Source organism: Odontomachus brunneus, unplaced genomic scaffold (assembly GCF_010583005.1).
Source record: "Odontomachus brunneus isolate Ranch 3 - 2012 unplaced genomic scaffold, Obru_v1 Obru_scaffold_073, whole genome shotgun sequence".
NCBI classification, from domain to species: Eukaryota; Metazoa; Arthropoda; class Insecta; order Hymenoptera; family Formicidae; genus Odontomachus; species Odontomachus brunneus.
This window is the reverse complement of record NW_022639523.1, coordinates 1,009,468-1,023,388: the sequence shown is the minus strand read 5'-3', so window position 1 is coordinate 1,023,388 and position 13,921 is coordinate 1,009,468. Positions and strand designations below refer to the sequence as shown.

At 39.9% G+C, this 13,921-nt stretch overlaps 1 protein-coding gene across 4 annotated transcripts in view; it reads left to right on the top strand.

Moving 5' to 3' along the window:
* The first annotated feature begins 2,921 nt into the window (after positions 1–2,921).
* The window catches only part of LOC116847107, a 144,116-nt gene continuing 133,116 nt past the window's right edge, over positions 2,922–13,921 (top strand). For 2 of the 4 annotated variants that reach the window (XM_032821746.1, XM_032821745.1), the window contains exon 1: positions 2,955–3,013. The gene's annotated coding sequence lies outside the window, so the exon portion shown is untranslated. Of the gene's footprint in view, positions 3,014–13,921 lie in introns of all 4 variants that reach the window. The other 2 variants (XM_032821749.1, XM_032821748.1) reach the window with 2 other exon arrangements.

Genomic DNA, 13,921 nt, shown 5'->3' with positions numbered 1-13,921 from the left:
GTAAACATAAGCCGTAAAGTGAAACAGTGATACAAGTTTATGCTTATTTTGCTTTATTTTGTGAAATCAAATAACTTGCTCTAAAGAGAGAATTTGATATATGAAATCTATTATTAAAATACTAATATAAAGTATTGTAGCTTCTGAAATTTATTTATCGAAATTGCCATATCTGAGGACAAGAGCAATTGATTGCAATATTTAAGCAGTCGTGCGACTTTAATTCGCGATTAAGTTCCTATGAATGTTTTAATATCGTAATTGTATATTTGTTTATTGCGTATATCAAAATTTCGACTTAAATTTTCTTCTAATTTTCTAATATTTAGACACATATGACTTGTTGTTGATTTTATACCACTGTTTCACTCAATGGCCTAACTTTTAATATAATTGTTTAAATGCGGTTGAATAAAATTCGATCTTTGAATTTCGCAAAACTTATTGCGAAGATACCACATGTCAGAATGACGTCGTTACGCGTGAAATTCGCGATAATGCTCGCGTTAATTAGAGTTTGTAATCGCGCGATTTCTGATCTACAAGCGTATAAATTTCACGATAATATTTTACTTTTATATATCGAATTGTTATATTTTATTATCGTCGCGATATACAGTTTCTAATATTTTACATTCGCGATATGCATTCATATTACAACTTTTGCACGTTTCCACTTCAAAGAGATAGAAGGTTTCCACGGTTATCGCAAATATTCTTCTTGCGTAATAAATTTTACTTTAATAAATTTTGCATTATATTTTACTCGCGTGTACATTAATAAATTCGACAATCGACGCGATTATTGATTTTCTAAATTTTCATTCCGTTTCGAGATCGATCGTTGCGTGTGATCTATGAAAAATTACTGTAACTATCAAGTTGCAAAGAAATAAAATATTAAATAAATGTGAATTTTTTGAAGCGTAAAAAATAAATGAAAGTGTCTAAAACTATTACAGCAGTGTTTGTAAAATGACCGTTAAACATCGTTAAAATGTGAATATTGCGTCGCGAGTGAAACAAAGTGAAGTATAATCGACGTGGGACAACGTACCGAGGCTGGACGCGGCATCACTTTCTGTCGCGAAGTGGTTCGACACATAGAGTACTGCTGTGAGTTTCGTCAGTGGACCAGGCTACTGTGCGTTGCTAGTTTCAGCATACTTTGGTGAGTGTTAAAATTCAACACTGAAAGAATATCATTAATGCATGCTTAGTAACAAATCGCACTGATTTTCCAAACAATTGTACACACATGCCGAAATTTATCAAAATTGCAAAGTTGCACAAAACAAGAACACAAGAACACTTGATTAATTGCGATATCCAAAATACGTTCTAGCTTTAATTCGTTGTTAAGTTTTCATGATTGATTCTAATATCGTAATTTCAATATCTGTTTATCACGTAATCAAAATTTTGACTATATTTTTGTAGTTATTTTTTGGCTTTCTAATATTTAGTCGACAGCTGTATACTACTACTTAAATTTTCTTGTTGCTTCCCCGCATTAGAAAAAGAAAATAGCAAAATTAATTTAATTTACAAACGATTAAATATTTCTTGGGTTGTTTCTACAAATCTGTGTGTACATTGTCTACTTGGCAGTTGCATGATTTGCCATCGCGCCGCGAATATTGGGTTAAATCATAAATAAACTTTCATTTTCTTCTGGATTTATTTTTATATAAAAGATTCATAATGGATCTTAATCCAATACAGGTATTGTGAATACGTAACTTTTGTAAAAAGATAATAGAATTTCTCGATTTTTCTGTTATTATTTTGAAGTAATATTTGCTACTTACTGTAGAAATTATTTATGACTTAACCTAATATTATATGATTATTTATGTCCGGATGTGCATATTATCTGGATGACATTTTTTTATTTATGTACATTGAATAATTGACATTTTTATTTATGTACATTGAATAATTATGTACATTTGAATAATTTCTATACTATATTTATAATTTCTATATTATGTTAATCATATATCATTTCTATGCAATGTTTATTATATATTTATCAAAAACGCTGATATTTTTTACGAAACATACAAAATGGATACTACTTTTGATTTCCATCAATCTTTTAACAATTAATTTTAGGGAGTATATCCAATTGTATGTGTATATTAAACGCACGCGCGATTTGCCTTTCATAAGTATGCAAAACTCTAAAAAAATTGAAAAACGCGTAATTAATTAACGGCTGCAATTGACATTAAGGCTAGAAAGATATTTAAACATATTATACGAAATCGTACAAAACGATAAATTTAATAAGATGTTACAGTTGTGAACGACCCCTCTTCGATAAGATTGTAGAAAATAAACTCGGCAGCTTGTCTCTATATTGATCGCGATACCGGTAACAATTAATCCACAGGTAGTGATAATCGGTCAATACTATTCAGTGTTACGGTGTAACAATTTATTGCGAGCGTTTTCGTCAGCTGTTTATTTTGATGTCTATTATCAGCGGGCAACATATCGCGAGACTCTTTCTCAAAACCAGGCGCAATTTTCACATTGCGTCGAGGCAATTTCCGGGTAAGTGCACACGGATTAAATTAGGATTCCATCGTTCGAAAGAAGGGAGAAAGGAAGAAGGGAGGGAAGTGGGGAGAGTGGAAGGAAGGAAGGAAGGAAGCAAGGACGGAAGGACGCGACATATTTATTCGCATCCACCGTAGTGCCGTTACAAGATGATCCCTTCGCATTCCCAGTCCTTCCCGTCCCTCCCGCTATCATTCCCCAGAAGAGCTTCGTCCCTCGGTCAGCCTTTGGCCACCCACCTTCCACCCTCCCCATAGCCCGTGCTCGCTCTCCCGTGCCCGCTCGCTCTCCGTCCGTATATACACGTAAACGCGGAGGGGATGGCAGGTACGTCTGCGCGATGAAGGCCGGGACAAGAGCGAGGCTCTTTCGCGGGGGATCCGACGTGCTTTTCCACCCTCGACGGCGGCAGTCCTGCCGCACCGCCAAAACGTACCACACAATCGTGAGTAAATTTGCACACTGGTTGATCTTCGTTCATTCCTCTCACTACTCTTCCTTCCTTTCTCTCTTTCATCCATGTCTCGTTTCGTATCTCGCGATGTCACCCTAGTCGGCTCTTTCTCGTCTTTCTATCCCCGTTATTCGTATTTTCTCGTTTTGCTTTTATCGTTTTCATTCTATCCGATTTTTCTCTCTTTTCTCTTCTATTCGACATCTACTCATCCGTGCTCGGTATTCCAGCGAAAAAGGTCTCGTGGTGCACGCCGGCGAAGTTCTCTCGCGTTCAGTTTGCGCGCCGAGCTGGAAGACACCGCGTGAAACGCGCTACGTGTCGTCGGAGATGGTTTTAGAGAGCGACGTTAGAGCGCCGGTGATGTGCGCTGTTGCGCGCGTTGTAAACCCTCGCGTGTTCTAAATTCGCCATTGTCGTTGTCCTTCAGATTGGTGCGCTGAGAATCGCGGAATATTATGCAAAACAATTTCGTGTCGTTTATTTATTACGATCAAAGTGGAAGAAATAATTTTAAAAAGTCAAATTACAGCGTGAAGTTAAACCTTGCCTCCTTCGTTGGTGACTCACTGTTTTTATTGGCAGCGTGTTGGTCGTGTTTTGTTTTTATTGTCCAAGTGGTTTCGCGATTACATGTCGCGCAAAATATTTTCGTAACACTTGTTGAAATGCAAGAGACGCTTTTTAAGATTTGTGCGAATTGCATTATCAGTTTTGCAAGGGAACTTATTATCATTATTATTTTTAGTTCCTTATGAAAGTGCATCATAGAATTACACGGGGAAGTAAGAGTCTAAAATTTTTCCCGCATTTTCTTTGCCTTTCTCCTCGTGATGTAATCCCGAGTTTGTTTGCTTAATTTTGTCAAGTTTGGGATGAAATAGTGCGCTGAATTAAAAGACTCCGCGGTAAAGCTTCATATGACATCACTAATCTTTAAAATGGAAAAAAAATGGTTTTTAAATTTAAAGGGAAGATTTTTCGAGCAAATCCCATCTGGACGATATGGTATCTCGGACGGGTAGCATCCCTTTAAATCACGAGGACGGATGAACGTGAAGTTTGTAGATCTTAGGGTTTTATCCATCGCGTCGATACTCGGCAAGCTAAATTCCGGTAAAGTCAGTCGAACGCTGCGAATATAAATTACCTTTTTATATTAAATAAATAATCTATATCTAACATCTGATTTGTTCATGACATCGTCAAACCGAATAAATAGAAGAGGCAAATGTAGACAATGCGAAATATGAACGTGCTTCAAGTGACACGTTGTCGATTGTGATTTAACGTAACAAAAAAAGAAAGAAAAGAATGGTGGAGCGATTAAGAAAATTTTTACTTCGACATCCCACGTTCCGCAGAATCGTGTCGCGCGGATGATTTAGTCAATTATCGTGGGATCATCCCGGATATCGTCCCACGCCACAGCGTCCCCCACTGTCATGTCTCTACGGTGAAAGAAATAAGGACTTCCGCTTCAGCAGGTGTGGTCGCGAGCGAGGTCGGAAATTCCGTACGATCAAGGAAACGGAGTTAAGTCGCGAACGCGCGAGATTACGTTACGGCGCCGTGTTCGTATCGGATATCCGCTTGTTTTCGCCGCGGAGAAAGGGATGAGAGCCGGTCGTCTACCACAAGTCCTACTTTCGCGAAAATTCATAAGGACATGTATTTGTCCATGCTCGTTTGTTAAGATACACGAAGATTCGCGCATCAAGCGCAAGGTGTACTATTAGGCTGTTACAAAATAATCGGATATTCTCTCGCAAGCTGTTTTCTCGCTCCAATCGTTGGAAAGTTGATTTTCTCTTAGTAAAAAGTTTCGCGAAGAAGATTGCTTTTTATTAAAATATATAAATTTTCGATATTCGATATTATATGTATACATACTAAGTATCTTCAAATTAAAATTGCATTATACATTTCACTTGACCGGATAAATTATGCTTCTGTTACTTATTTATTATAATCCAAAGCTAAAAGATCGTATATTTCTTCGTATTGATAATTATCTCGAATGAATATCTGATGATTTTGGGATATCTCGTATATCAGATTGAAAGCTTGGTCCGCCTTAGAGGAGATACATTGTTTCCCCTGAATATTATATATATATATTTATATATATATATATATATATATATATATCTAAATATGAGTCACAGAGAGAGAGAGAGAGAGAGAGAGAGAGAGAGAGAGAGAGAGAGAGAGAGAGAAAATATGTAAATATTTGAGCACCGAATTCCATTTGTATACGACGGTTGTGATAACCCCAAACGTAGCAAATTTTACAATAATTAACGCCAGATATTCACGTATTTTACATGTTGGGAAAATTTTTGTCTCGCACACACACACTTTGTAGTTTTAAAATACCTGGAATTTTGTGGAACGTGTATAACTATGATTGCACGACTAACTCTCTAACTATTGTATGATTGGAATAAAACGACTACGCAAACCGACCCTGACAAGCGGCATTGTGATTTATATCAGTTGCTGTTTTAATAACTTGTCTTCATGAGGCGCGAATAGGAAAAATGGGTCATATATCACATAAGGAAGTAACTGGAAAAGTGGTAAACTCTCCATGCTAATAAAATATCTATTCCGCGGCTCCAGTTTTGACGCTGCCGTGATAATTCGGAGGTTAAAACGTGTTCGCGTCGTAAATGACTGCGCTAATTCTAAAGCTATCTTCTGTGACATACAATCGATAAACGTTACACGCATATCAACCCGGATAGAATATTACGGAATATCGTGCGGCGAGTGGATGCAATATGCATCTGTACACAAAACACGATATGGATTACCGATAATAATTGTTCGGCGAAAATCCATTGACGCAGGTACAGCTTTATGCGAGGGTTAATCTAATAATACAATGTTAATAACGGGCTCCCGCGCCCAAGACTTAGCAAAAGATTACTCGAGGCTCCGTTATTTCGATGAACCCTCCGCCGGCGCGGAGAAATACGGACTGCTTAATGCCGAGCGTGTAAATCGTAATCTGGCGAATTCATTGTTAAGTAACGCTCTGTCGATCGTGCGAACAATACTCCTTTTACGGCATTTAATTTTACATTAAAATTACGTGTTACCCTCTTTAATGCTGTTACACACGGTTAAGCCTTAAACGCATCGCAACGTACAGTGCTACACCGTGACTTCAACTTGACCTCGATAAATAAATGATAATTCATTTTAACGCGGCGAAACGTCACTGACGCTATTCCTTGTCATTCGCGTTTGATGAATAGAAAAATTTGGCACGTTTGAATAGAAAAATTTGGCACGCGCGAGATTGCAAAAATGTCGAAGAAGCGAAGCACTGCAAGTGAATTTCACTTCACTTTTGCACGATGTCGCGCGTAGATTCGACTCCGTTGTAATACTTGAATACGGGTTAGCGCGACTCGCGAAGACGTGAAGAAGTTCTGCGAAAAGCTCCGCGAGTTTCTTGTGGATGACATTGCGATTTTAGAACGGCGGGCGGTTCATTATCGACGCGGGGATGGGAGCTATCGGGACGCTCGCGCGATTCGATTTAAAACGGGCCGTCAATCTTTGCGTATATCATCACATCGCGGCCAGAGTGGCGAGTAATACCGTAAACACGATCGAATCTCTGGATGCACCGATGGACCGATCCTATATCCTAAAACGGATGAAACAGTGACTCTCTCGTTTCGTCTGCGCGCTCGACCCGTCCGGTTTATCGCTATTTTCACCCGCTTCTATCAGCGTGCGACTCGTCCATTTCCGCCGATGGCGCACTACACCTCGCGCCCGAGTTATTCTCGAGGGACGGATATTTATATTGTTTGAGACGAGCGCGATGTGTAGGTAATAAAAGGCGCTGCCACCGACGGCAACGACGACGACGACGACGACGACGACGATGTATGCGGTGTATATATCGGTGGATAAATACCGCAATAACCTGCCAATATTGACTCGATATTTCCGTAATGCATCGCCGATTTCTCATATCAATACGAAAAATCGCGCGCAAATATTGACTCGGAAATATTATGCCATCGCAGTCAGTCGAATGACTTCGATAAGCAGTGCAGTTGCGTAAATAAGGATAATGCTTTCTGTTCTCCCGTGGCTCATCAACAAGCGATAATGCATACTACACACAGGAACGATGTCGACTGCCTGTTCCGAAAGTAATATACGTCGCGCGTAAAAATACTTTGAGAACGTAACTCTGCAAGTGACTTGCGTCACTGTCGAAATAATAAATAATTCATGTGGGTCTAAAAGAAGTGCGCTTGGAAAGCGCGGATTTCAGGAAACGTACTGGAATAGTGAGAGTAAAATTCAAGCGCAGTTTTTCGCTTCTCTAGTTTTCTTTTTATCTTTTTATCTTTCTTTTTTTTTATAATCTTGTGTGTGACAGATTTTATTTATTATCAAGGTAAGAGCTGTGAAGAATAGCGCTGACGTGCATCAAATTTATACCGTCCCTGTGCTACATTATCCGCCGCGAGTCTGAATGGAGCACTTTATCGGTCTCTTGTCAGTAATGCAAAGGTTAATAGAAGAGGAAGATGTAGTCTTTTATCTCACACAGGGGAAAGCGAAAGCGTGCCCCGCGCGCGATGCGTCTTTATTGCCATTCTCCCGTTCTTCTTCGTCTCTTCATCGGAACACTCAGGTATGAGTGCGTAGCTCGTATTCGCGATTCTCGTCCGATCGGACGCGACAAAAGCACGACGTCATTGCTGAATTCATTCCGCCGCGACAGAATATAAATCTACAGTAGAGAGGACGGGAAATGGCAAAAATACGGCGTACGCAAAGTATCGAGCGCAACGCAGAGCACGCGGAATATTGAGTATCTATCGCTTCTGTTGGCCTACATTCGCTGCAGTGTTCGTCGTAACCTCCTTCGGGACTTTTTTGGAGGAAACGACCCCTCGCTGAATATAAATTTAAGGATTAATCCGGCGAAACGCGACAAAAGGCGGTGTTGCAAAGTCGAGACGAGTTAAGCCGGCAACACGCAGTGTCTGAATATGGAAGTATCGATCAGAGCAGGCGGCTGCGAAGAATAATGCCGCTGTAAATGTGAGACGTCGGGGAATCTGTCTGAGGGGAAAGTCGTGTTACACTCGCGGAGATTTTTTATCGGCCAAATTTTTTCACCGACGAGATGTTATACTCACGGGTAATTTCCTCGCGGCGAAACGTTAGTGGTGTTGCAATTTTCAGCCGCGAATTATCGTTTCTTTGTTGTACACACATACATACAGAGTTAGAGAATTCGCTATTAATCGACATATTTCTATTGACTCACTCCGCGCCACGTATGTGTTTTCGTCGCAATGCAATATTGTTTCTTTTACGCAACAAAATAATATTCGCTAAAAAGCGATTGTTTATCTACAAAATGTTAATGGAAGGACCGAATAGAACTCTGGGGAATTATTTAATAAAAAACGAGAGATAGAGGCGCGTGTGGGAAAATCAAGTCGCGATGCACACGCCTGAATGCTCGGGGCGCATTTTCTGCGACACACAAGTTTATTTTCCGAAAACGTATCTGCCGAAAAATTCCCATGCTACGTTAATACGCATGTACTGTGTATCGACGCATTGACCCGTTTTCATTTCACCACGAATATCAAGCGTTAACGTCCGACGCGTTTTCCTTTTTTTTTTTATGGCCGAGGATCCGCGATTCAGCCGCAAACATATCGTGAGTTTACAAGGAAAGAGCATTAAATGCGAAAATGCGCGGCCGTGACGAATGGATTTTAAGATTTCAACGATTTCGTCGAAAAATCCGTGTAAAATACATTCAGTCGGTTGCGTGGAATTAAAAGAGAAATTCGCTGCAATTCTGCGTACGATACAAGACTGCCAGGCGTTTAAATAGAAAAAAATAACGCGGCAATGTATTTAATTCTCCAAAACACCCACGTTCTTTAAACAGAAAAAATAATGAAAATACATGTGGACAAAGATAGTACAAATTGCAACGAATATTTTCAGAAGAGCAAATGGCGAAATTAATATTTTCAGTTCAATTGAAAAAATCATTTCCAACTTATCTCGCGGTACTTTTTCGGCTTTTTGACGAAAATACACCCTAGTCGCCCTACACACATCCATATCTCTGACGCAGTGAGATCTTTCGAATAGATGTTCCTTTGCATTTTCGGTCGACGTCTGGCCACGTCATTGAACATTCCAATCGCGGAATTCTCAATAATGCACATGTGTACGAAACATCTGTCTTTTAGTAGGAGTTATTTCGCGACGTATCGTGAAACTTCGAAATCGGCAGAGGGGAACAGTTCGGCCGCTCGCTCTCGGTGTAGCGACTTCTCCACTCTGTGTATATAAGTTTGACATAACCAACATCACTTTATACCTGGCGGGGCGAACTCGATTTCCTGAGAGCGAAGTTGCGTTACACGCAGGTGCCGTATCCGGCGGTGGCCACGGCCCGCGAAGTATTGTTCCACCGGTGAAAAGAGTGAATTGCGTCTCAGTTACGCGCGCCGTCGGCTCGGTATCGAACGGTTAGGCACGAAACTATATTCGTATACTATCGTAGTTTCCGGTTAGGCATTGGTGTATTGCGGCGCTTCAGTTTGCACGAGAGCGTCGAGTTCGCGTCGATACGCGCGGATATCGGCGATAGCCGTGTATAAAAGATGAAAGGCTCAATGAAACGTGCGTTCCCGACGGAATTATACTGCGCATGACGTAGCCATTGTAAACGTAATACATTAACAATAGACTCAAAGCGCGCGCGGTTCGTCCGTCGAAACGCGTCCGCGCGTTGTGTGTAAATCGAGTAACGCGGCGCCCCTCCGAGTGCGCGCTAATTATAATATATATATATATACACACACGTAATCCACGATTGTCTTTTTTTCATTATAAATTGCCGTTTGCAATTTAGCACGCGGCATTGTCGTGAATTTCGAGTTGCGACTGCAAACAACGAGTCACGATTACGTCGATTTCCCTTTTTGCGTCCTAACGAGTCGTTAAAGCGGAACAATGCGAAATCGCGGTCGGTATACTAAATTATACCAGAGAATATCGTGGCACATTAGATCACAAAATATTTTGGTAATTTGTAATCGTAATTTGTGATTATTAATTTTCGATATTTCATCTTGTTATGTCGTTGCATTGATCACGCGTGATGTATGCGGTTCATTCTGCCAGATTTTGAATTTTTTTCCGATTTCCTATCAGATATTCTACTTGATGAAAAGTAATGATAATTAATATCTGAAAGAACACTCAAGCAGATATCATATTACGATGATAACGCTGTGCAATTGCACAGCATTCATTAATTGTATCATACTGAAGTGAATGCATTAAAATAATGCGTTAAAAATTGCGTGTCGTTACATTTTACTTTATCATTCGCTCGTAAAAATTAATTTTCTTATAAAATAGCAGCAGATATAACGGTGCGAACCTGATAGTATCGTTTTAATCGGTAGTTCGAAAAGAACATTTGACATATCTGTATTACGAAACTCTGTGCTCTATGACGTCTAGTTTTGCCGCATTACCTTAGAGAATCGAGAGAGTAACAAGCATTTACGTAACGCGATACCTCGCGAAAGCGCAAAGTGCAAGTCGTTCCGTTTTCTTTGATCGACGATGCGACATCAAAGCTTCGTTTTCTTCGAAGCGTGACCTTCGTTATCACGTCGACACAAACACCCATTTCATAATCTCTCTCTTTCTCTCTCTTTTTCTTTCACTTTCTCTCTCTCTCTCTCTCTTTCTCTCACATTCTCTCTTGAAAGATAGTCCTAACTATGTATTATGCTAAGTTAACACTCAAGCAACCATAGTACTGTATATCTGTGACAATTTCGGATAAAAGGAAATTAGAGAGTTAGAAATCAGTGTAATTCCGCGAAATGCAATTTTCAATGTTATAGCAATAATATGACAATTTTCAATATAATAGCACAGCAAAATACACGCGAAAAACGTATATTTGATGAAACTATGATTTCGTTGTTATATGAGGTTGTAAAAGAATTTTTATACGAGATCCTAAAAAATATTATGTTAAAGTAGTTGTGTTTAATGTAGAGTATTTCAAATACACACACATACACGCACACATACATACACTCGGATAAATGTCTTGATCTCAAATGTATTGTCTGTGTCGTTTCTTAAGGCACAGCTTGTATCGTTATTCGTTACAATAGTAGAGTTCTTAACATTATAAGTAAGAACAGAGAGATCATTTTCGAGTAAAAACCTGAATTCGCGGAAATTGCATTGTGGTTTCGACTCTCCTTTAGCCGTCGTCAAGAGGTGTCGACAGTTCATATTGTTTCCCTTAAACGGGATTTCAAATTAACGTAAACTCGATCGATAAAGGGACTCGGAGCGCTTAACTGGCACAAAGTTTTTCAATCAGCCGTGTAATCCACGTGCTTGATTGTTACATGGCTTCCGAAGGGTCGGAGAGAAAAGAGCGCTCACTCGCTGGCAAGTGTTTACTCTCTTTGGGATTTGTATATTTCGCCGAGGAAAATTGTGTTTTTTACCTAGATATCCCGAAAATACGTAAAACGCGCTAAAAATACCTGCTGTCTAAGGGCGACTTTCTACCTGGGAAATCGTCGTGAACTTCATATACACGTGGGACCGTTTCACGTTTCTCCATTTTCACAAATTTCACCTAGCGTTCCTTGTAACAAATGCGTGAATATTTCATTATAAACATTCAAACTGTTTAATCGTATCGAGCACGCCAGATCACAGCAATGCGGTGAAGCGTACACGATGAATTTCCGAGTTTGCGCTTGAAAATTACTCGTGAGCGATAACTGTAAACATGGAATAGAAAAGCCCGCCGTTTACAATCGTTTGTACAGTTCTCGTTTTGCAATTAATTGAAAAATAATTATTTTCGCTAATGACTCGCTTAAATAACGGACTAAACAGCGAAACGAGGACACGAGCAAGGGAACACCCGTGCCACTTGTTGTTCCAACGAGTTGCGGAGACGCTAGAACATTTTAATTAGTGTATACGTGTTTAGCGACAAAGTTATCCCGCGGCTTAAACAAGTACGCACGTGTGCATCTGGTAGCGTGTTTGCATTCGTGTATAGTTGTGCGCGTGTAGCTGATAGGCGTCGACATTTCTGTGTATTGCACGGTGGAAAAGTTTGCGAATATTGCCGACGACGGGACGGACGGAGTCGGCAATTTATATGTTTGTAGTTAGAGTATAATCACCCAACGATGGGTCATTAACGTAAAGCCACTCATTGCTTTATGCGCCGTTACATTGTGCATCGTTTACGAGATAATACCACATTTTATCATTATAGCGAACGATACTGTCAAATAAGTTACAAATAATGGTTATGACTCGGCAATTATTCAATTTTGATATATACTCAACGTGTTCGTTGCATATAGTTGTATCTACATAAAATTTAATCTCTCTCTCCTTCTTCCTCTATTGTGGGAAAGATATCGTAATATATTTTAAAAGTGTATTGAATTTCAACGTTAAATTCTTTTTTTCATCAATCCTCTCTCAAAATGAAGCAACGTTCCAATTATAATATTCTTTATCTCTTCGTTTGTTTGTTCACTAAGGTTTTGTATCATGCTCCTTTCGCCTTTCGGCGTCCTTTTAACGCGTATTGGAAATAACGGAAGTTTTTACAATCCGAACGCACTCGAGCGGCGAATAGTTAAAATGCTTGATTTGCGCGACAAGCAGTTAATGAACTGTCACAACGTAATTTTGGGAAGGTGCGGAACGAAATGTTATTTCCGCGAACTGGGTGGCAGTAGCGGTCGCGGCGATATTTTGCGACTCGCAGTTTTTTACGAAACGTTAATACGCGCACTATTTTGCAGGACGCGTCGCTTTAATATGTTAATGTGCGTCCCGGTACGAGCGAGTGAAATGAATTGGACTCGATCGCGGTTGCTCCGGCTCGCGTCGTATGTTCGTTTATATTATTGGCTTGGAGCAAATTGACGATGATAATCGCGTGACATTGTGATCGGAGATTGTCGACAACGCGTCGGGTAATGGGCGTTCTCGATGCGTTTATTTGTTGCATTCACGCGAGTATCACGCTGTCGATGGCTATTAATCACTTCGATCATCCGAACTCGAGCGAATTATTTTATCGCGACGCAGTACGAGAACCTGCCCGAATTCCGGCGATCTCGTCGCAATTATTATTACAATGTCGCTGACAGACAGACAGCTATCGCTAATGAATAACGTGCAATTATTTCCTCTTGAATTATTTTCCAATCTTGCGAATCTTTGAATGGATTAAACTAGATAAAAGAGGTAACTTTTTCCGCCCAGGCGATTTTCTCACAAAGCGGATTTCCACCTAAACACAAATTATTATTTCTTATTGCGCGTTTCATGCATGTTGTAACAAAAGGTTCTCGTGCTTCCTTTCATCCGTGGATTCTTTGATCAATTGCGAATTTCCTCGACAAGGATTTAATCGAATCGTCGTTTTGCAGCACAATTTTTCAACGTTCAACATAAAGCTTACCTTTGTTATAATCAGTAGAATCTTGAAATCAATTAAATTTTTAACTGCCAACGAAGCCGCGGGTTTGTTATAAATTATCCACCTCGTTTATTTATTGCTTCGTCGATTCGATTCGTGTACGTATATTCATTAGTACACGGAACGATGTTAGCATATTCATAAATGTTTGATTCGTTTCATGTTAATCACAGGTTGCAAAAATAGCTCAATAATTCCTGTGCTTTCCGAGTTAACTCACAGAAGTGCGAGTACGCGCTGATCAATAGGACATTGTCTCCCTCTCCCTCCCTCTCTCTCTCTCTCTCTCTCTCTCTCTCTCTCTCTCTCTCTCTCTCTCT